The 23,023-nt window shown below is 47.6% G+C and overlaps 1 protein-coding gene and 1 pseudogene across 6 annotated transcripts in view; one reads left to right on the top strand and one right to left on the bottom strand.

Annotated features, from left to right (window-relative positions):
• Positions 1-23,023, bottom strand: part of LOC150064754 (uncharacterized) — a 55,261-nt gene that overhangs the window by 13,327 nt on the left and 18,911 nt on the right. For 2 of the 6 annotated variants that reach the window (XM_090329425.1, XM_090329423.1), the window contains 3 exons: positions 19,541-19,988; positions 18,885-18,959; positions 275-375 (listed from right to left, as the gene is read on the bottom strand). The gene's annotated coding sequence lies outside the window, so the exon portion shown is untranslated. Of the gene's footprint in view, positions 1-274; positions 376-2,433; positions 2,535-18,884; positions 18,960-19,540; positions 19,989-23,023 lie in introns of those variants that run through there. The other 4 variants (XM_090329426.1, XM_090329427.1, XM_090329424.1 and 1 more) reach the window with 3 other exon arrangements.
• Positions 19,956-20,897, top strand: LOC150064755 (calcyclin-binding protein pseudogene; annotated as a pseudogene).

Below are 23,023 nucleotides of genomic sequence, written 5' to 3'. Positions count from 1 at the left end.
CAATCCCTGAAGACCAACAAGCCAATCCAGCAAAATTAGCATTCAAATTCAATGGAGAAACAAAAATATTTCATAGCAAAGAAAAATTACATGAATTCATGCACACTAATCCAGTATTACAAAAATATTAAATAATCAAGAACAAAGAACAGAACATTAGGAAATCATATAAAAAGCTACGACCTATACACCAAATTAGTAAGCACAAAGGGGAAAAAAAGAGAGAAACACAGAAGGAATAATAAAAAGACAGTAACCACTTCTCCATAATTACCTTAAATGTGAATGGACTTAACTCTCCAATCAAAAGAAGAACAGTAGATTTGATTCGAAAACAAGATCCATCAATGTGCTGTCTTCAAGACAACCACCTCACTGCCAAAGACAGAAACAAACTCCAAGTGAAGAGATGGAAAAGAATTTTTCGTTCCAACACACCATTCCAAAAAGCAGGAGTAGCAATCTTAATCTCTGACAAAATTAACCTCTTGGTAAAATCAATACATAAAGATGGCCACTACATATTAAAGCTAGTGTAGGTCTCAAGCAAGGTCTGTGATTGTGGTTTGCTTTGTAGATGCAATGACAGTTGTCTATAGGATAGAATCTAGAAATAAAAGACCTTATACCCAAAGAATGACATATAAGCCAGGCACCTATGGTTCATGCCTATAATCCTAACTACCCAAGGGGCTGAGATCTGAAGATCACAGTTCAAAGCCAGCACCATGGCACAAAAGTCCAGACTTTTATTTCCAATTAACTACCAAAAAACCAGAAGTGGTGCTGTTGCTCAATTGGTAGAATGCCTTGAGCTGAAGAGCTCAGGGACAGTGCACAGGCTCCAAGTTCAAGACCCACAACTGACAAGAAGAAGAAGAAGAGGAAGAGGAAGAGGAAGAGGAGGAAGATGAAGAAGAAGAAGAAGAAGAAGAAGAAGAAGAAGAAGAAGAAGAGGAAGAGGAAGAAGAAGAAATACAGGAGAAGGAGGAGGAGGAGGAGGAGGGGGAGGACCCAGAGTAGTATCTACACAGTGATTTAGAGAACAGATTTTCTGTCACATTGCCTATAACTCCAAATGTGCCCAACCATCACTATCTACAATTATTTTGGCTCAAGGACCTTGGTAACACAGAAAAGCCATGCATCTATAATGGGTATTGGCAAAAGTATTGAATTGGAGTTCAGTCAATCATGGCATAGATCAACAACTGTTAATTTTGCAAGTGTTGTATATGTGTGCTTACTGAGATGTAAGGTGGCATTAAAAAAGGAATGAAGGAGAAAAGATTTTGGTTGGATGGCAGTAGAGGCAGGATAATCTAGGATTGATCCAAAACAGTAAAATTCCATCAAACAGAGTTGCATGGGCCTAGTGGTGTGGATCAATGGTGGGTTACACCTACCATGCAAGGCACAAGACTCTTGGCAGTCTCCAAGGAACTGTAATGGCTTAAGGACCTCTGTGCAGGAAGACTCTGGCCTTTGTGTGGCTTTATGGACTGATAAATCTGTTGAGGAAGGAAGAGGAAAGAAGGAGAAGGAATCCATGGTAGTTTTGGATGGAATCCAGTTTAACTTATCCCCCATTCAGCTTTGGTATACTGTAAGATAGAAAGTTTAGCTGGGCACCAGTGGTTCATGTCTCTAATCTTAGCCTACTCAGGAAGCTGAGATCTGAGGATCATGGATCAAACTGAGTTAGGGTAGAAAAGTCCTTGACACTTTTACCTCCACTAAACTACATAAAAAATCATAAGTGGTGCTGTGGCTCAAGTGGTAGAGCTTGTGCTCAAACAGGCTCAGAGTGTCAGGTTGGGCACAGTGGCTCATGACTGTAATACTAGTTACTCAGGAGGATCGCAGTTAGAAGAAGTCTAGGCAGAAATGTTCCCATGAGACTCATCTCCAATTAATCACTCAAAAACCAGAAGTGGCACTTTGGCTAAGTGGTAGAATACTAGCCTTGAGCACAAAGAGCCTCAGGGACAGTGTATAGGCTCTGAGTTAAAGCCCCAACTGACAAAAATAATCATATCTCCAAAATCTGTATATCCTGTAAACTATACCTGTGTAGAAGAGAAGAAAGGGTACCACATTTGTGGAGTAATGGGTGAAGATAAAAAAAAATCTGGTCTAAGTATCCATTAGATTCCCTGGTAAGGAAGGAGTCACAGGCAGCTACAGAGGTCAGAGCTATGAGTAATGGTGAAAGGAAGATTCCGCAGGCTCAGCTAGCTTCCTATGAGAAGCTTTGAAAAAAGTCTTCCTACCCACACTGGAAGAAATGAACCCAAATATTATTTCTTAACTCTGGTTTTTTCCTCTTCCTCCTCTCTCCCCTCCCCCTGTTCCTCCTTGTTAGGCCCAGACTGGTTTCATGTTTTCTATGTCCTCATAATGCTCTATGACTACACTTGCAATTGCACTTACCACCTGTTTTATAATTATCTAATTTATATGGCCATCGCTATCACAAATCCTTGCATTCTGCATGCCATAGCCAAGTCTCATTCACTGCGCAGCATCCAGGACTATCCCAGAACCTAGCACATGCTAGTGGTTAGTGAGTGGTGGGTGAGTGAGTGACTGCCCATTGTGACACTTGAATATGCTCAAGCTTGCACAAACAGCTATGTGACAGTGAGGGACAAAGGATTATCTTGCTGTGTAAAGGTAATGGGAGGCAGAAAGCAGACAGGTGGGAAAGTGTTTTTTAAAAATGAACATTACACAGGCATGGAAGCTCATGCCCATTATCCTAGCTAATCAGGGGGCTACAATTTGAGCTCCATTACCAGCACAAAAAATTAAGTTACAATATCCTGCTGGCCACAGATGAACACAGATCATGGACAGTCTTATCTTCAGTTAACCACCAGAAAACTGGATGTGATACTGTGGCTCATAGTGATAACACTAGCTTTGAGCAAAATAGCTCAGGGACTATGCCCAGGCTCCAAGTTCAAGCCCCACAAGTGCTCCCCGAAAAGGGTAGGTCTCCTTTTCCTGGATCTGCCTAGAGTTGGGGAGCCATGAGAATTTTCCACTGAGCCATGTAGCTACACTAACAGCCTGGTCTCCATCCATGGGATATTCTCATAATAATCATTGACAATTTTTCTAAAGCAACTTGTTATGGTTCTACTCAATTCTTTGAAATAATCTGAGTTAGGTGTGGGTAGGCTTCCATGATACTATCAATGACTTTATAGGAATTGTTAACTAATTCTTGGGATGCCTTCTGTCATAATTTGAGAGCAAAAGGACTCCATATGTGGTTCCACAATTTCAGACTTCCTGTTGTAAGACATTAATTTAAAAAAAATTACCCATGGGCCAGAAGTTTGGCCTAGTGATAGAGTGCTTGCTTAGCATGCACGACGACCTGGTTTCAATTCCTCGGTACCACATACACAGAAAAAAGCTGGAAGCGATGCTGTGGCTCAAGTGGCCTTGAGAAAGTCCAAGGACAGTGGTCAGGCCCGGAACTCAAGCCCAGGACTGGCAATAAATAAATAAATAAATAAATAAATAAATGATTACCCAATGTCAGAAATTCTGTTGTAGCAACAACAAAAAAATGGACTAAGCTACCACCTCTGTCACAGAAGGGAATATGTTCGGTAATGAATTTGTCTCATTCATTGAGAGGTACTGACATTTAAAATTGTACACTGGGCAGAGTGGTTTGTGCCTGTAATCACACTAAGTCCATGGGTAGAGTTCATCAGGGTCAAGGTTTCAGGTCATGTTTGGAAAAAGGTACCAAGATCCCAACCTAACCAATAAGCTAGAATTGTGGTTTTTGCCTGTCGTACCTGTTGCGCAGTATACATGGAAGAATCACAAGAGCCTGGGCTTGCCAGGAAAGAAGGGTGAAACCATATCTGAAAAAAAGGTCAAGGAAGAAAGGATTGGGAATGTGGTGTAAATGGTAAAGTATCTGCCTTATACATAGAAGAACCCAAGTATAAACACCAGGATCATCAAAAATAAGTAAACAAATAAGTAAATAAACTGAGTAAACACTAAGTTTTGTGACACTGAGTATACCCACTCTATTGTGGGTATACCACCAGCCCACTCCAGATTTCTTCATCTTACAGATATGAACACATAGCCATTGACAACGACCCCTGCCCTCATCACTTTTAGCTTAGCACCTTAACCTCTATTCTACCTGCTGTGGGTAGTTACGACATACAGTATACTATGTAGGCTCATGCAGTATAGGTCTTTTTTCTGACTGGTTGATTACACTAGCATGATGTCCCCAGCATTCATCCATGTTGAAGTTTGTGTCAGAATTTCATTCCTTCTTAAACCTAGTAATAGTCTACTGATGTCACATCCTGCTTATCAGTTGATTTGTCAATGGACAATTAGTGAGCCTTGTAGCTACAATGAAAATCATGATTCTAAGAATGTAAGGTTATGAATAGTAAATAACAAAATTCAAAATGTATAGAAAAATGAGAAATAATGCACCTACTACCTGGTGAAATGTAATTGTAACCCCTCTATACATTACCCCAACAATAAAAAAATTTAAAAAAATGTATAGAAAATATGGTTTGATATGGTAACATGCACTAGACCATATAATTTATCAGTTATATATGGTATTAGATTGAAGAGCAGCTCCCAGACAAGGCTGGTGACTTTGGCCACCCTGTAGCTTAAATCCTGTCCTTCCTCAGTATAGCTGTGAGCATTATATGGGTAGTGAATCACCTTTGCTCTGGCTTAGTACATACATATTACCTGGTTCTGATACCTTCTCTCTGTGTATTGATTAGATTTCCATTTGGAAACATTTCTGTTTTTTTCTAATTTTTTCAAGAGAGGCTTCTCTGAAGAAGAAATAAAAATGGACTATAGACACATGAAGAATTGCTTAACATCTCCGGTCATAAAAGAAATGCAAATCAAAACAACTCTAAGATTCCACCTCACTCGAGTTAGAATGGCCAGGATCAAGAAAACTAATAACAACAGATGCTGGAGGGGATGTGGCCAGGAGGGATCACTACTACACTGTTGGTGGGAGTGCAAACTCGTTCAACCACTATGGAAAGCAGTATGGAAGTTCCTCAAAAGACTAAACATAGAGCTCCCCTATGACCCATCAATTCCACTACTTGGCATTTACCCAATTGTCCAGAAACAAGGACATACTAAATCCACTAGCACAGTGATGTTCATTGCAGCACTATTTACCATAGCAAAGATATAGAACCAACCCAGATGCCCCTCAGTTGATGAGTGGATCAACAAGATGTATTTATACACAATGGAATTCTATGCTGCTGTCAGAAAGAATGACATCGCCCCATTTATAAGGAAATGGAAAGATTTAGAAAAGATCATATTAAGTGAAGTAAGCCAGACTCAAAGAAACATAGGCCTAATTTTTTCATTTAAAATATTTTTATTAAAGAATTTATTAACATTGACTTTTATATCATATATCAAATGACATATGTAACAAATAAGTATTCAAGAAGGGAATCTCTATATACAATCACAGGCACTTAGATGTTAGAACATAATTAAAATTAGGTTTAGGGTTTGTATGTCATAGATACATATTAATCTATGTAATAAAACATTATGTCTATAGAGTCATAAGGTTTTTTTTGCCAGTCCTGGGCTTGAGGTCAGGGTCTGAGCACTGTCCTTGGACTTTCTCAAGGCTAGAGCTCTACCACTTGAGCCTCAGCACCACATACAACTTTTTTCTATGTATTTGGTACTAAGGAATCAAACTGGGTCTTTGTGCATGCTAGGCAAGCACTATACCACTAGGCCAAACTCCCAGCCTAGAGTCATAAGTTTTTATGTCTATGCAGTTGTGTTTATATTTTTATATTGACTTCTTGAACATAGCTGAGCAGGTGTCCTTATCATATCCTCGATTATGATGGTCAGGATAGATGCCCAGGAGTGGTATGGCAGGATCGTAGGGAAGGTCAATTTTCAATTCTTTAAGAAACCGCCACACTGCTTTTCAGAGTGGCTGAACTTGTTTACATTCCCACCAGCAGTGTAGTAGGGTTCCTTTTTCTCCAGCATCTGTCATTGTCTGAGTTCAAAATCTTGGCCATTCTCGTTGGGGTAAGGTGGTATCGTAGGGTTGTTTTTATTTGCATTTCCTTTATGACCATGGACAATGAGAATTTCTCATATGCTTTTCTGCCATTTTAACTTCTTCTTTTGATGTCTCTCTTTAGTTCCCTTGCCCATTTAGTGACTGGTTTGTTGGGTTTGTGGGGAGGGATTAGTTTCTTCAGTTCCCTGTAGATACTGGATATTAAGCATTTGTCTGATGTATTATTGGTAAATATCTTTTCCCAGTTGGTTGGCTGTCTCTCTACTTTAGTGGCTATGCTTTTATCCATGCAGAAACTTTTTATTTTTAGTAGTCCCATTTATTAAGTCTCTCTCCAATCTGTTGTGACCCTGGGATTCTGTTCAGGAATTTTTTGCCTGTGCCTATAAGTTCCAGCGTGTCTCCAACTCTATCATGTAGCAGTTTCAAGATTTCCGGTCTGACATTGAGGTCTTTGATCTATTTTGAGTTATTGCTAATGCATGGCAGAAGGCTAGGATCGATGTTTAGTTTTTTGCATATGGCTGCCCGGTTTTGCCAGCACCAATAATTGAATAGGCTGTGTTTGTTCCACTGTATATCTTTGGCTCCTTTGTCAAATACAAAGTTGACTATAGGTATGAGGTTTTATTTCTGAATCTTCAATTCTGTTCCATTGATCTTCTGGTCTATTTTTGTGCCAATACCCTGCTGTTTTGATTATTATGGCTCTATAGTAGAGTTTGAAGTCTGGTATTGTAATACCACCTGCATTGCTGTTTTTGCCTAGAATTGTTTTGGCTATTTTAGGTCTTTTCTTGTTCCATATGAACCTTTTGATTATATCTTCTATTTCAGTAAAGAATGTCTTTGGGATTTTGATGGGAATTGCATTGAATTTGTATATCAATTTAGGCAGTATGGTCATTTTCACTATATTGGTTCTCTCTACCCATCAATATGGGATGTCTTTCCACTTCCTGGTTTTCTTGTTTCTTTGAATATAGGCCCTGGTAGTACTTATTTATAATGGACAGAATTTCTTAGTTATAGGTTGTGCTTGTTCCCCTAGGGTCTCTAATCCTGTTTATTTGAGTCTTACCTCTCCTTTTTTTTGAATAATATTGCCAGGGGCCGATCAATTTTGTTGCCTCTTTCAAAGAACCAACCTTTTGATTTATTAATTTTATGAATAGTGGACCTTATTTCAATCAATGATAGTGCGATTTTGTTTTTGCTATTTCTGTGGTTCTAGTTGTTTTAGAATATACTTTTCCTCACTCCTCTAGGTGATTCAATTTCTTCTTTAGGATATTTACATGCTCTTCTTCTTTTTAGTATGGGTTTCTAGTGCGAGAAATTTGCCCATTAGAACTGCCTTTGCTGTGTCCCATAAGTACCTTTCTGATGTATCTTCATTGTCATTACATTCAAGAAAGTTTTGAATTTCTACTTTGATTTGTTCTGTAACCCAGAGTTATTCAAAAGTATGTTGTTCAGCTTCCAAATGTTTGAATGTTTTTTTAACTTTTATTGTGTTGTTCACCTAGTCAGACTCCACAGTGATCAGATAGAATGCAAGGGCCTCTTGAATCTCCTTAAGTTTTCTGTATGAACTATTATATGATCTATTTGGAGAATGTTGCATGTGCTGCTGAGAAGAATGTATAAGCCTCCCAGGGCAAAAGCATAAGCCACTCACCTACCAGGCATAAACCTCACTCATCCTCTGTCTTCTCTAGTTGGACAGCTCTATTTATCTACTGTTTTTTTGTAGTGATATTAGTAGTACAAAATCTGATTTTAAAGTAAACCAAGGCAAACAGTGACCTCACTGGTGAAAAGAGACAGGCATGTGCATACCTCCACAAAGAAATACAAAAACACAGACCAATTTTAATGGGTATCTAGAGTATTTCCAGGTGGTGTAGCCGCTGGTACTGTCTTCTTCAGAGCAGAGTCCTCAAACCATTCTCCTTCACAGTACCTTCCCACTCCTCTCCTGCTCGTGTGGCAACCAAGGGAGCAGACAGCCTTCCTCATTCTAGAACCATCAGTCATCCTGCTGGTGACATTTTATATGCCCATAAAGCATACATCCTCCTCTTTGCTCTTGTCCGGGAAAAGCCTGAGATTCTAGAACCGGAAGGAAGAATAGAATTCCCAGGGACTAAGAGAAAGCCTGGCCAACATAGTTGCCATCCTCCCAGGTTGGCATGGACTTTCAGAGGATGCCAGTGTACAAGGCGCAAACAAAGGGAAGGGATATGGCAGCCCTTGACCCGTCCAAGGTCGGAGTCAAGTGCCAGACCATTCCAGGAACCTGAGGCCCATGCCAAGATCCAAAGAGCAGCATTTTCACTTTGGGATCCAGGAGGAACTAACCCCCAAATTGCAGGAGGCACAAGGAGCACAGACCTCAAGGAGATTTTCTGGCCACACACTGGGAGGAGGCTTTGAAGGAACTGCTGGCCAGCACTCAGGGGAATAAAGAATGGTTGGGGGAGAATTCACCTGGGCAGGACTCTTGCTACACAGACCCGGATTAGCTGGGAGACCCAGGAGGAGGAAAATGAGGCAGAGGAGGAGGAGGAGGAGGAGGTAGAGGAGGAGGAGGAGGTGGAGCAGGAGGAGGCAGAGAAGGAGGAAGAAGAGGAGGAGGAAGAAGAAGAGGAGGAGGAGGAAGAAGAGGAAGAGGAGGAGGAGGGCAGGTTAGGTGGGCCAGATCTCTGTCTCCAAGAATGCAGGAAGCCTCCCCTACAATAAAATGAATTTAATTTGGAAAACAAACTCAAGCAAAAAAGAGAAAAGAATCAGGGAAGCCTGGCATAAACACTTCCTATCCCCTGACAAGGCAGTTGTGGGGCTCTCGAGGTGGAAAATGATACATCAACCTTACAGGGTTCACCAGGGAGCAGACACAGGGGCCCAACAATCCCTGGCCATACGTGACACACACACTGTCCCAGGAGACAAAAGGCATCCCGACAGCTGACCCAGCCGACCGGGACCCCAAGGTCCCGACCGGCTGAGCTGGGACAGAAATGCTGCCGGCCATTCCTTTCTTCACCCAGAAAGCTCAGGCTGCCATGTCTTCCTTGCGGTCCCCGTTTTCCCCGGGGAAGGGCCTGCTAGCCCCTCCACCCTGGGCTCACACTGGAGACAAAGAAACAGGCGGTGTTTCCGCTCTAAGGGCGCTCAAGGGGAGGCAGGGACTGTTCTTCCAGGGAAGGAAGGAGCTGGAACAGGGCGAGAAGAGAACTAAGCCACGCAAGGTTGGATGGCTGTCTGCTCCATAGCCACGTGTGCTCCCAAGTGGCCCAAGCCCTCCCTCTCCATCAATCCAGGCTCCCTCTTTCTCTGGTGGGTAAGACTGGTCTGAAGAGAGTTTCTGGTGGCATCATGTTTGTCTCTCTCTCTCCCCCCACCCCCGCCCCCTTGCCCCTGTCTCCCTTTCTCCTCTTCTCCACACCCCTCCGTGCAACACCACCCCAGAATTGCTTTCCAGGCTTTGCAAGCAAGGGGATCACACGCGTGATCTCATCTGGCTAACCCCAAGAGTGAAGGAGAATCCAAACGGCCCAGAACACAGATTACCGAGGGACAAGGGTGTCGGCCAATGGCGCCCTTGCCCCCAGACAAGGCTACCATCCCTCTGCCAGCCCCTGTCCCTGGCTTGCTAGCAAAACCCCCAAGCGACCAAATGACTCTGCCCTCACCCAATGCCACGATGGCCTTAGAGCATTGCAGACAACAGACTCCTTCCTTCCTTCCTTCCTTCCTCCTTCCCCTCTTCCCTCCCTCTTTGCCAGACAAACGGTTTTTCCACTCTGGAAAAACCACAGCAAAACCCCTCCTGCTCTTAGGACTCAAGCATCATTGAGGCTCAAGGGCATTCCTGAGGAGAATAAGTTCAATCTCCTCTGAACTCCCTCCAAGAGGACATGGCACAGATTGGGACGGGCGTTGGGTGTCGGTTGTGGGAGGGTGGTGTGGGCGTATGTGGGAGGAAGGAGGTACGGGGTAGTGGGAAGAAGAAGGAGAAGGAGGAGGAGGAGGAGGAGGAGGAGGAGGAGGAGGAGGAGGAGGAGAATGGGAAGGGAGGCCTGAAGAGGACACACTGCCCCCTGGATGGGAAGGGAGGCCTGAAGAGGACACACTGCCCCCTGGTGTGGGGTCCCGTGGGATCCCTAGCAGGACACCGGGTAGAAAGCATGCTGTGTCCCGTGGGTGGGCCCTGTGCCCCGGGCACGGCCCCACCCCAGACCCCCACGGGGAACGCGTGCTGACGTAGGCAAAAGGGCCCTAAAGGGCCAAGAGGTCAGAGGGCGTGGGGCCGTGGGTGGGGAAGGACGAGGGGATCTGGGCCTCTTTAAGGCCGGGGTGGGGGCAGGGCGGGGGAGGGCCCCAGCCAAGCCGGCCCGTGACCTCACTTCCTCGGTGACCAACAGCCACAGAACTCGGAACCCCAGTTACCCAGCTGACCCCGTCTGAGCAGAGGCGTCGTGCGCTCCTCCCTTTGCCCCCGAGAGAGACACACAATGTTTTGTTGTTGTTGTTTCCCCCGGGCCCGTGGCCGTGGCCGCCGGCCCGAACGCGGCCACGAGGACCCGCGTGCCCTGAGCGCCCCGCAGCGCTTGAGACGCTGGCTCAGGACCCACTCCACGCCAGCAGCGCTATTTGGCAGGCGGCGAACACGAGGGCCGCAAGGCCAGGCCCGGGCCCCGAGCCCGGAAGACCACGGGGCCGACCCCCGGGCCGGGAGTCCCGCTGGCCCGGGACTGGGCTGTGAGAGCCCGCCCGAGACCCCCGCGCTGGCCGCGCCACGTGCAGACGACGCGGCCGGATCCCGGGCCAGTCCACATGGCTGGGCCCAGAGCTCTGATAGCCCGCCTTGCTCCGGTGGCGCCCTCGCCGCCACTGCGGTCGCCGCCGCCAATACTACCGCCGCCTATGTGGCTGCGGGCGCCACCGCCGCCACCGCGGCCGCCGCCGCGCTGCTCTCGCAGCTCAGCCCCAGGGAGGTTCGCCAAGGCCGGCACACCGCTAGCCCCGTGAGTGCCCGCACCCAAGCCTCACCGGTCCTGTCCCTTCCTTCTGTGCCCGGGCCCGACACGGACTGGCAGCAGCGGGCCCCTGACGTCCCCAGGGGACGCTGGACACTGCGCCGGCTGCTGGGGCGCCGCCACCCTGGCCCTCTCTCCCTCACGTTACCAGGCCACGGCAGTCTGAAGGCCGTGGCCGCCGAGCCTCGGCCCCATCTCGCCCACCCCGCTCCCGCCCAGCCCACGCCAGCCATCGGCCCTGCCAGCCCTCGGGGTTTGGCGCTGCCCGGGGACGGCCACGGGGAGGGCCGAGTCCCCGAAGATTCCACGGGGCCACAGATGGTCCCGACGGCGGCCACACACACCGCGTCCTTCCCTCCCACCCTCGCCCTCGCCCTCACGCTCCTTGCCGGCCCCCCGTGGCCGCCCGTGTCTTGGCAGAGCGGCACGTGGGACATTGGCCGGCGCACCGGACACGCCGGCTGCAGCTCCGTCCGCATCAGGGTGACCGTGAGGCGCCGCCGCTCCTCAATCACCTGGGTGAGCCTGGCTGCGCGTTGGCTCCTCCAAGGACGCCCAGTCCCTCGGGACACACTCACCCTGGGCCGGTCGTGGACAGGGACACACGGGGGCCGGTGGCAGGGCCCGGAGGGCGGGGGGCCTTCTCTGACCGCCCCACAACGCCCAAGCTCCCCCTCCACACCCCTGCACTTTCATGGGTGGGTGGGGGAGGCCACCGCAAGAGAGTCCAGCGCCCAGCGCCACCCGGGCCTCACCTCTGTGCCCGCTCTGCAGACCCGCCCACACCTCGGGACACTCGCCACAGGGCAAGGCAGCTGGCTGGCCGCACACCCGTGCACCCACGGAGCCCAAGAGCCACCTCCACGTCACCGCGGTGCACTTGGCACCACGTTCTCACCGGGCCCCTCAGCCCTCCTGCCTGCCGGGGACCTAACCCCTCCCGCACCTTCTGTGGGCTTTCACCATCCAGCATCAGGGTGCAGGCTCGCCTCCTGCAAAATCTCAGGCCATGCTTGCTCCTGCAGGCTCCCGGTCTGTCTGCCCATGTGGGCACGCGCGCACATTCACTGGCTCACGGGCCTCCCGGGACCCTCCTTGGTGCCCCACCCTGAGGGCAGTTGGGTTTATTGAGAGCTCGCGCCCCATAGCCTCCAGCGGAGAGGGCCTTCCTCTGCCAACCGTTCTGGGTCTCCCCCGACAGAGTGCCAGCGGCATGAAGGTCCTGCACGTGGAGGAAAGCTGCAGCGTCCAGGAGAATTGGACGGTGGCACGAGGCACCCAGGGGCAAGGGCCACAGGACTGGTCACCCGATACCCTGAGCAGCCATGGCTCTCGGGCGCCCCCTGTGGAGGCGCCGTGCTGTGGCCAAGAGGCCCTGCGTGTGACCAGGTGGGCCTCCTCCAGCCGGGCTCTGGCCGAGCTGGGCCACCAAGGCTCCTTCAGGGTCTCTGGCCCGGGCGGGCGTGCAGGGAGAGCCGCCGGGACCCTCATCCTGCCGCGGGCCCTTGGCCCGCATTTTCCCTCCAGGAGCTCGCTGGCCCTCCGCCACACCCACCTCGCGCTGCAGAGCCTGGACCCGTGCCACACGCCCCGTGCGCAGGGCCTCCAGGGAGGCCCGCACGGGCCCATCCGGACCTCTCCCACCGGCTGCTCTCCCGGGAGCTGCCGCTCCCATCGTTCATCCCCGTGGTCTTTCTCCCTGGCCCGCCACGGCCTGTGAGTCCCCTCTGTCCCAGGCCCCTGTCCCTCCGTCTTTCCTCCTCTGGGGCCGGCGCCTGGGCCCTCACCCCACACTGGCAGGCCATCGGGGCCCCACCGCCACCGTCGCTGCCCCCTACAAGTGCACAGGCTGGCCCACACACTCACCTGCGGACCAGGACACCTTTCCACGGGGCCACACAGGGCCTCCACAGCGGCCACTCACCATGCTCCTCCCTCCCTGCCTTCCTCTTCTCGGCGTCCTCACGCCGCTCCCTCTCTTCACAGACCTGCACCACACTCCCAAAACCCCTGCGGGCCAAGGCCGGCCGCACCAGGCCAGAGGAGACTGTGCCGCACAGCTCCCAGCTCTCAGGTCCCTCTCTGGTCGGTTGGAGCATCTGGAGCCCACTGATGCACAGGCTGCAGGGGAGGGCCGCCACCTCCCTCCAAGGAAGGGACAGTCAGCCTTGGGCACACACACCAGTGACCACACGCCCTCACACATGCACACGCGACACGGGGCTGGGCCAGGGCAGAGGGCTGTGGGTTTCTATGTATGTGGGGGAGGACCGGGAGGAATATTGGGGGCAAAATGGGAGGGGGCGGGAGCTCCAAAATCGTGGCAGGACCCACCCCCATCACGTCGGAGTTTCCGTCTATCACCGGGAGCCATAGTTAGCAGAGCTCGGCCCAGGCCGCAAGGAAGCAGACAGGAATGTTTTGTCCCAGCACCCACACAAGCTCAGGACTGACTCTCTCTCTCTCTCTTTCTCTCTCTCTCTCTCGCTCTCTCGCTCTCTGTCCCTTTGCAGCTGAGGGGACAGCTCCTGCCCCAGCTGTGCGAGCCTCCGCTGACCTCCTACCGCCACTGCCACTGCTAGTGGCAACAGCAGGCACCACAGTCACCTTGAAGCCAAGCAGCTGTCCACACCCAGACCTGCCTGAGGATTCCTCAGACAATGCCAAGCCTAAGCCTCCCCGTGCCTCAGCTTCTTCCACTCACCTAGCAGCCCTGTTCCTCAATCATCCTCTGCCTTCCCTACTTAGGACTCCACTATTTATATACTGGGTTTTTTTTGTAGTATTAGTATTATTAAAATTGATTTCAAATGAAAACCAAGGCACACCGTAAACTCTGTGGTGAAATATGCATAGGCATGCGTGTGCCTAGGCACAGAAACACACACACACACACACACACACACACACACACACACACACCCCAATTCCAATTGGTGGCTTAAAGTTTTTCCAGGTGGTACAGCCCCTGGCACTGTCTTCTTGGGAGCAGAGTCCTCAAACCATTCCTCTTTACGGGACTCCCTCCTCGTATGGCCACCGAGGGAGCAGAAAGCCTTCCTCATTCTAGAACCATCCGCCATCGTGCTGGTGACTTTTTATCTGCACACAGCATTCGTCCTCCTCTTTGCTCTTGTCCAGGGAATAGCCTGTGATTCTCGTCCCAAGTCTGTGTCCCAAGGGGAACTGGAAAGAAGAACAGAATTCCTTGGGGCAAAGGGAAAGCCTGGCCATCCTAGTTGGCATCCTTCCGGGGTAGCACGAACTTTCAGAGGACGCCAGTGTCCAAGTCACACACAAAGGGAAGGGCCTATGGCGGCCCTTGCCCTTTCCAAGGTCGGGGTCAAGTGCCAGATCATTCCTGGGGCCCGAGGCGCACGCCAAGGTCCAAAGAACAGCGTTTCTCTCTTGGGGATCCAGGAGGGAGAGAGAGGGAGGGAAGAGCCTGTCAAGGCAAAGGACACAGGCGGCCCATGTCTCCCCTTGCTCCCCGTGTCCACACGCACATGCACGGTCAGAACCCCTAAACAACCTGGGGGCGGCCCAACACCCACGCACCATGGGCATCTTTTCTGGCCAGCACGCTGGCAGGTGGCTTTGAAGGAACTCCTGGCCAGCACTTGAGGGAATAGAGGCCTTGGAGGCAGATCCCTGGGGAGGAATCTGGCCACATAGACCGGAAGTAGCTGGGAGACCCCGGAGGATGAAGGTGAGTGGGTGGATGGAGCGGGAAGGGAAGGAGGAGGAGGAGGGAGAGTAGGAGTAGGAGGAGAGCAGGTTAGCGGGCCAGGTTTCTATCTCAGAGAGTGCAGGAAGCCTGCCCTACAGTAAAATAAATTTAATTTGGAAAATCAAATTGCAAGCAAAAAAGAGAAAAGAATCAAGGAAAAACCCTCCCTGTCCCTCTTGCACCTGTCTTCCTTTCTCCTCTTCTCTCCATCCGTCTTTGCAAGTCCTTCCAGAATTGCTTTTCTGGCATTGCAAGCAAGGCGATCACACGAGCGATAACATATGGCTACCCCTATGAGTGAAGGAGTGTCCAAACAGCACAGGATATAGACTACTGAGGGCCAGCGGTGTCTGTCTATGCACCCTTGCCCCCAGGTAAGGCCACCATCCCACACCGTCCCTCCACCAGCCTCTCCTCCCTGTCTTGCTAGCGAAACCCCCAAACGAACAAATGACTCTGCCCTCACCCACTAACTCCCATGGCATTAGGAAATTGTAGACAGCAGACTCCTTCCTTCTTTCCTTCCTTCCTTCCTTCCTTCCTTCCTTCCTTCCTTCCTTCCTTCCTCCTTCCTTTCTTCCTTCCTCCTTCCCTCCCTCTTTTCCAGACAAACAGACAAATGCTTTTTCTACTGTCAAAAGACCCCTCCTGCTCTAATGTCTCAAGTATCATTGAGGCTCAAGGGCATTCCTGAGGAGAATGTGCTAAATCTCCTCCAGACTCAGTACAAGGGGACATGGCGCAGATTGGGGCTGCCGTTGTGATTGGGGAGTGTTGGCTGGGGGAGGTTTGCTGAGGGTGGCATTCTCATTCAGGAAAGAAGGAGCTGGAACAGGGCCTGAAGATAGCTGAGCCAGGGAAGGTTGGATGGCTGTCTGCTCCACAGCTACGTGTGCTCCCAAAGTAAGAATTTTATCCAATCCCTGTCTCTTCATCAATCCAGGGTCCCTCTTTCTCTGGTGGGTAGGACAGGGTCTGAATAGTTTCTGGAGGCATTTGCTTTGTGTGTACACACCCTTTCCTTCCCATCTGCTTCCCTCTTTCTCTCTCTCTTCCTTTTTCCCTTTTCTGCAAGAGAACCTCTGAATTAGTTTCCCAGCTTTGCAAGCGAGGGGATCACACACAATATCTCGTCTGCCTAAACCCAAGAATGAAGGAGAGTCCACACTGTATAGGACACACACTATGGACGGACAAGCATGATGGTCAATGGCCCCTGTCCCCTCAGATAGATGAATTAAAATCATGGCAGAGGGGTGGTTATGGTTCTGAACTGTTCATATCTGTATATGTAAGTTGTACTGTGAAAATGAAACTCTCTTGTTCAACTAATAGATGTCAATACAAGAAAAACATGCGATCAGAAAACAAATCACTATTTGTTTGCAGCTTATGCCTGTTATTCTATGTACTCAGCAAGCTGAGATCAGAAAAGCAAAGCCTGTCTAGGCAAAATAGAACATACAAATATCTCAACATAGAAAATAATCCAGAAGTGGATCTGTGTCTGAAGTGGTCAAGTGCTATCTTGGACAGTAAAGCTCACTGCCAGTGTCCAGGCTCTGAGGTCAAACCCAAGATGGGGGCACACAGGCACACACCCACACTCTCGACACATACACACTCTGAAACATACCCATGGAAATAGATTCACCAACACAGACACACACAAAAGCTCCATTAGCACTCAAATAAGTCAGAGTAAGAGACTGAAAACTTGCATCACCAAAAGTGAGAAGATTTGATTTCAGTAATTTCAGGAGATTTAATACTCATTGAAACTTCAATTGCTTGAAAACCCAGGCTCTGTCTTACTTTTTACACTGAGCTTGAAGGCAAGCTTCAACATAAACAACTCTACACACATGACAGACATTTAATGACTACTTATTACTCACAATTTTCAAATGTCATTTCAAATAAAATGTTGGATGTGACTGTACAATAAGAAACCCCAGGAGTGGTGGCACATGCCAATATTCCCAGAAAACAGAAGGCCTATGAAGTCAAACCAAGCCTGGACTATGGGCTACTGGTAACACATTATCTAAAAAAATTCAAGAATATGCTTGCCAATGCCAAGCCAAGAGAAAGAGCCACACTGCTGTATGATGGTACTCAAGTGACATGGAGAGACAAGCCACAGAGACAGAAAGTAAATCAGTGGCCACCTGCTGAGAAAGGGACTGTTGAATGCCTTACCTTGTTAATCATGCCACTCACAACACTGGCTGTGTACAATCTTCTGAATACACTAAATGGCACTAAAGCCAACCCTACCCAAAAGTGAAAATCTTATCTAAAAAATGATAAGGTGAAGAAAAGCTGGAGGAAGGTTTAAATCATCCCTATCACGGTAAATGGGTTACATTTCAAATTTTAAAACGTCATGAAAATTAAAGTGCGAGCTGCAGACGGGCTGGCAACGTGGCGAAGACATATCTCATACTGAAAGACCTGTCTTCAAAAGAAAGAGAGTGCAAAAATTAATAACAACAACAACTGCAGCAGTTATCATCTATAAGCCAGAGCAGCTGCACATGCAAGTACAACAGGGAAATTACATGAAAGTCTATAGGGGACCAACATTCTTTTTTTTGTTTGCCAGTCCTGGGGCTTGAACTCGGGGCCTGAGCACTGTTCTTTAGCTTTGTCCTCAAGGTTAGCTCTCTGTCACTTGAGCCACAACACCATTTCTGGCTTTTTTCTATGCATGTGGTACCGAGGAATTGAACCCAGGTCTTCATGCATGCTAGGCAAGCACTCTATCACTAGGCCAAACTCCTGGCCCCTGGACCAACATTCTTAACAATACCAAAATCCAGTGATGTTCCAGTCATTTTTATAAAACAGCCTATTGTGTTCACATAGCACACATACCTTCTCCTATATGCTTTAAATTATCTATAGTTTACATATCACAAAACAGCATGTACATTATATTAAATGCATGTTATACATTATTTTGTAAGGGATGGATTATGACAAGGATAAAGGGTTGTATAGGTCAGCACAGTTGCAAGCATCTTTTCTGAATTATTTTGAATTACATTCTTTGGACCCAGAAATACAGAAGCCACTGAGACAAAAACCACAATCCAATGAAATTAAAAGTGCCATTTATAATTAGACAGGGTAATTCAGTCTACCCTAAGTCAGGCCTGGTATATAAATTAATAAACCACTAGCAAGCTTGAATGAGGCCCTGGGTTCTAGATGGAATATAAGAAAAAGACAAGGCAAAAGGAAGGCAAGAGCATAAGCAAAGGTAGAGACAGGGCAGTGCCAAAGGCCAAGGCAAGGAAAAGGCAAGGCAAAGACAAGGACCAAAGAAAAGAAAAGAAAATAGTCAAAGGAAAAGAAGGAAATACAATTAAAGAAAAATAAATAAGAATAAAAACTTAGGCTTGCATTAAGTATGTCTTTGGTATTATGTCATCTTTCCAGTGATCCATTTTCATTGTATACTATAAACGTATTGGAGACAGGACAGACTGGTCCCTTGTCACAACAGTTTAAAATTTTCTGGTCTAACACAAGATCCACTGTGCAGCCATGTTCTAATACATAATGATCCATGGAAATACAATTGAACTATAGGGGGCTCTTTATCTGTCTGAGCATTATTTCTGGATGTGCCTAGTCAGATGGCTCAGAATGAGATTTCCTGTGAAAACAGTGCACTCAGTAAAGAAGATGGCCCTTCCCACGTGAGTTAATCTTATCTAGCTCCTACATAAAATGACGGAAAATGGCTGAGGAAAGCAGAAAATACTCTTTTTACTTGGCCTGCCTACAGGACATCTATCTATTTCTATCCTCACAATGAGACATGAGTATTTAAGTGAAACAAAAATCAATCATCTGAAACCACATTGAGGCAATCTTCTTATCAAAAAACATCACTCCAATCCCTCCCCTAAAGAAGACAGCACAAATCTAATTTGCAACATCATTCAAAATTACACATCTCTAATATCTCCCATCATCCTACCTTCTGGGGAACTCAGTGATACTCCTGGTGGTACTTTTCCATAGCAGGTCTGCTCAAAGGTTGCTCTGCCTGCCACTGTTAGGAAAAACAGATTCCATTAGAATAAATATGAGACATAATGGTAACTTTCATCTGGTATATACATCCATTAACTTGCCAGTTTCTTAACAAGTTGTCTTGTAGTGAATCAAGTATTAGACATAATTTATTTGACAATGTGTCACGTTCTTGTGCAAAACATTTGTACTCTCAAGGCACATATTATGATCTCTCCACTTGGTCCTAATCATCACAGCCCCCTCATCTCTCTTTAGTAACCGTTCGTGATTTGGAAGTTTTCATTAGAAGCACATCCCAGTCTAAAGTAGATTAGACTGCCCTTGCTTGTGATATGCAAAACAGAGAACTCAGCTCTGTGAGCAGGCTATCAAAATAAAGCCTGGTGGATGCACTAAGTTACTGGTAATCCTCCCTACCAGTAAGCATTGCCTCTCCTAACCTCTGCGGGGGCTGGGATAATAAGACACGTCTGGATTTGGGGGTCAAAGGGAGATTATACAATGAGGAAGCCCATGGGTAGAGAAGGATCCTACCTTAACCCCACACTGCCCCAAAAGTTAACAGGTAAGACTCATGACTGTGTGTCAGGAACTCACCTGTATACTGAGGGGCAAAGGTGGGAGAAGTGTCTGGGATCACTCATGTTCTTCACAACTCCGTAGGCTCATGGTGAGGATAACATTCTTTCACTTTCCTTTATCATTGTTTAAAAACTCTAAAGATAGCTAAGTACACTAGCTCAGTCCTGTAATCTCTGCTACTTGGCAGGCAGCGATGAGGAGCATCACAGTTCAGGGCCAGCCAGAGAAAAACGTTAGTGAGACTTCATTTTTCACAGTAAAAGCTGAGACGGGAGCTCCATGCTACTTAAAAACTGGGGCGAGCTGTGCGGGGCGCTGCGTGTGTCGGCGCTCGGGGTCTCTGCTCGCGGGGGTTGCGCTCTGGGCGGCCTTTCCCGTCGGATCTGGCAGGCGGCTGCAGTTTCAGCCTTGGGCCGGACCCGTCCGGACCATGGCTTCGGCTTTGGAGGAGCTGCAGAAAGACCTAGAAGAAGTAAAAGCATTACTGGAAAAGTCCACTAGGAAAAGAATACGTGATGCCCTTACATCTGAAAAATCTAAGATTGAGATGGAAATGAAGAACAAGCTGCAGCGGAAATCACAGAAGACACCGCAGGTTGACAATGAAAAGCCAGCTGCTGTTGTTGCTCCCATCACAACTGGATATGCAGTGAAAATCAGCAATTATGGATGGGATCAGTCAGGTAAGTTTGTGAAAATCTACATTACTTTAACTGGAGTTCATCAGGTTCCCACTGAGAATGCACAGGGGCATTTCACAGGCAGGTCCTTTGATCTTTTGGTAAAGAATCTAAATGGGACGAGTTACTCCATGATAGTGAACAATCTCTTGAAGCCCAGCTCTGTAGAAGGCAGTTCAAGAAAAGTCAAGACGGATACAGTTCTTATGTAGAAAGAAAGCAGAAAATGTACGATGGGATTACTTGACTCAAGTGGAAAAGGAGTGCGAAGAGAAAGAAAAGCCTTCATATGACACTGAAGCGGATCCTAGTGAGGGATTAATGAATGTTCTAAAGAAAATTTATGAAGATGGAGACGATGATATGAAGTGCACCATTAATAAAGCCTGGGTGGAATCAAGAGAGAAGCAAGCCAAAGGAGACCCAGAATTTTGAGACTGTTAAATCCTCTTGGAACTGTATGTGGAATTACTGATGTTTCCAATAATGGAATGTTGGGCAGATATTTACACAGCCTTCTAAGTTAAAGGCAGTGAATTCTCCATTTCCTACTGGAGGATTTATTTAAATAAAATATGCTTATTAAACACTTCCTCCAAAGATGCTTTCATTAGTATCCTGGTTATTTTTTTAAGAAGGGTTGGTTATGTGACAGTCTCATTGAAATAAATTTTGCCTAAGGAAAAAAAAAACTGGGGTCTGTTATGCTAATTATAAAATGGAAGACGTAGGCCAGGCCAGTCTCCACACAAACACAAGATCCTAACTCAAAACAAACTGAAGCAGCAAGGTTAGAACTATGACAGAAATGCTTGATTCAGAACCTGCCTGCCAACACAGTGCACTGAGTTCAAACCACAGCAACAAAGAAACCACACAAAAAAGCAAAGCCACCATAAAAGAAAAACAGAACCTTAAAAGATTTTAAAGATTCTGTACATATTCTGACTTGCTTCTAGATGGAGGGAGCTTTGCCCCAGCATTGATTCACTCATTAATCCTCAACTGAGAGGGGGCAGTAGACCACACCTGAAATCCTTCCCATTCAGAAAGTGGAGATCAGGAGGACAGTAGTTTGAGGCCAGTTAAAAATTCCCAAGATCTAACCTCAACCAATAAAGACTGGTGTGGTCTTATTCAAAGACAGCCTTTCCACGATTTTTCTTCCACACCCAGAGGGAGAGCTGACTATGAGGCCTCCAGCCCAACACCACCAGTATCCATTATTGGGGAGATGGAGCAGGCATCTCTGGTGACTGAAGTCATGTCTCTTCAATAAGGGCCTGAGCTATTCCTGACCACCACTGGGGAGGGCTGCCGGGAGGGTGTGACATAGCAAAGCAAAGTAGAGAACCGAGATGTATTTGTCTGGTTCAAGACATCAGCAAGCTACAAATATGGGCAAATTACAATTAGCCCTCAGATCACTGAGCCCAGGTAAAAAATGGATACCTGGGGCTGGGAGTTTAGCCTAGTGGTAGAGTGCTTGCCTAGCTTGCACGAAGACCTGGGTTTGATTCCTTGGTACCACATATATAGAAAAAAAGGCAGAAATCGTGCTGTGGCTCATGTGGTAGAGCTCTAGCCTTGAGAAAGCCCAAGGACAGTTCCCAGGCCCTGAGTTCAAGTCCCAGGACTGGAAAAAAGTGGATATCTGAGGTGGCTGCAGAGTCTCCAGTACAGTCTGGTACATATGCTAGTCTATTACTAAACTACTCAGAGTTAAGTAGCCTCCAAATCAGACAGTAAGTCAGGAAGCTCTGCTCTTAGTTCAGAAGTAATGAATGAAGAAACCCACTCAAAAAAGCAAGCAAGAAAGGAAACAAAGAAAACCAAATTGTGATAGTCTACGATTCCAACATGCCTGTGTTCCTATCAACCACAGGAAAAGATTTTACTCCCTTAGAGGTCTGGCACAATTTGGAATGCTTGCCTGTGAAAACGTTGTGTGTGTGTGTGTGTGTGTGTGTGTGTGTGTGTGCGCGCGCGCGCGCGCGCACAAGCATATTACTTCTCTACCTTTGGCCCACATTCTGGGGCTACACCTGCCAATCTCTATATCTTCCACCTGAAGACCTAGCTCTTAGTGTCTGGTGACAAGAATCTGTCTAACATGACATTCAAGATCCTGCAGGGTGAGATATCAATACTGTCTACCTCAGCACTTTGCCAGGTCTCACATAGGCTGGCATGCTGTTGGAGGCATTCTCCATGGATGACACCTCCTGTAGCAGTTACAGATTGAACATGTAGACTTTCATTGTTCAGTCTGCAAGAACTGAGAACTCATGGGGACTGTCTTCTGGCTGCGCCTACAACTCTCACACACTCTGGGTCCCCCAATGAACCCCCATTGCCCACAATTTCCTATGAATATAGGCCCCAATTCCCCATTGAACCATGAGAGTAAAGAAGGCAGAGTATACACCTCTGCTTTCTATTCTATGACCCCTGGTACTCAGCCTTAACATGACTCATATGTTGAAGCAAGTACAAACAACTGGGGACCCAAAGGCTCCACACAAGATTATTTGTAAAGCCTGATTCTACTTAAGAAGTGCTCTGGAAATAACGGGGATTCTGCAACTGGTTCACACAACACTTTCTGACCTGGATGCAAGGCAAGAGGCATCACACGCTTTTTATTGCTTTTATCTCAACAGCCAAACATGGCTCTGACAGCACCAAACAGACCCATAACATGAAGAGAAAGCTGCAGAGCCAAAGTCACTCAGGTAACCAGATTGAGCCTCCTCTAGTCTATTGGGGTTTCAGCTGAGCAGCCAAAAAGGGCCATTTGATGTCAGCTCCATGCCAC

This window comes from Megascapheus bottae, chromosome 3, assembly GCF_031878675.1.
Source record: "Megascapheus bottae isolate mThoBot1 chromosome 3, mThoBot2.hap1, whole genome shotgun sequence".
Classification (NCBI taxonomy): domain Eukaryota; kingdom Metazoa; phylum Chordata; class Mammalia; order Rodentia; family Geomyidae; genus Megascapheus; species Megascapheus bottae.
The sequence above is the reverse complement of the archived record's forward strand: the minus strand, read 5'-3'. Positions and strand labels throughout refer to the sequence as shown.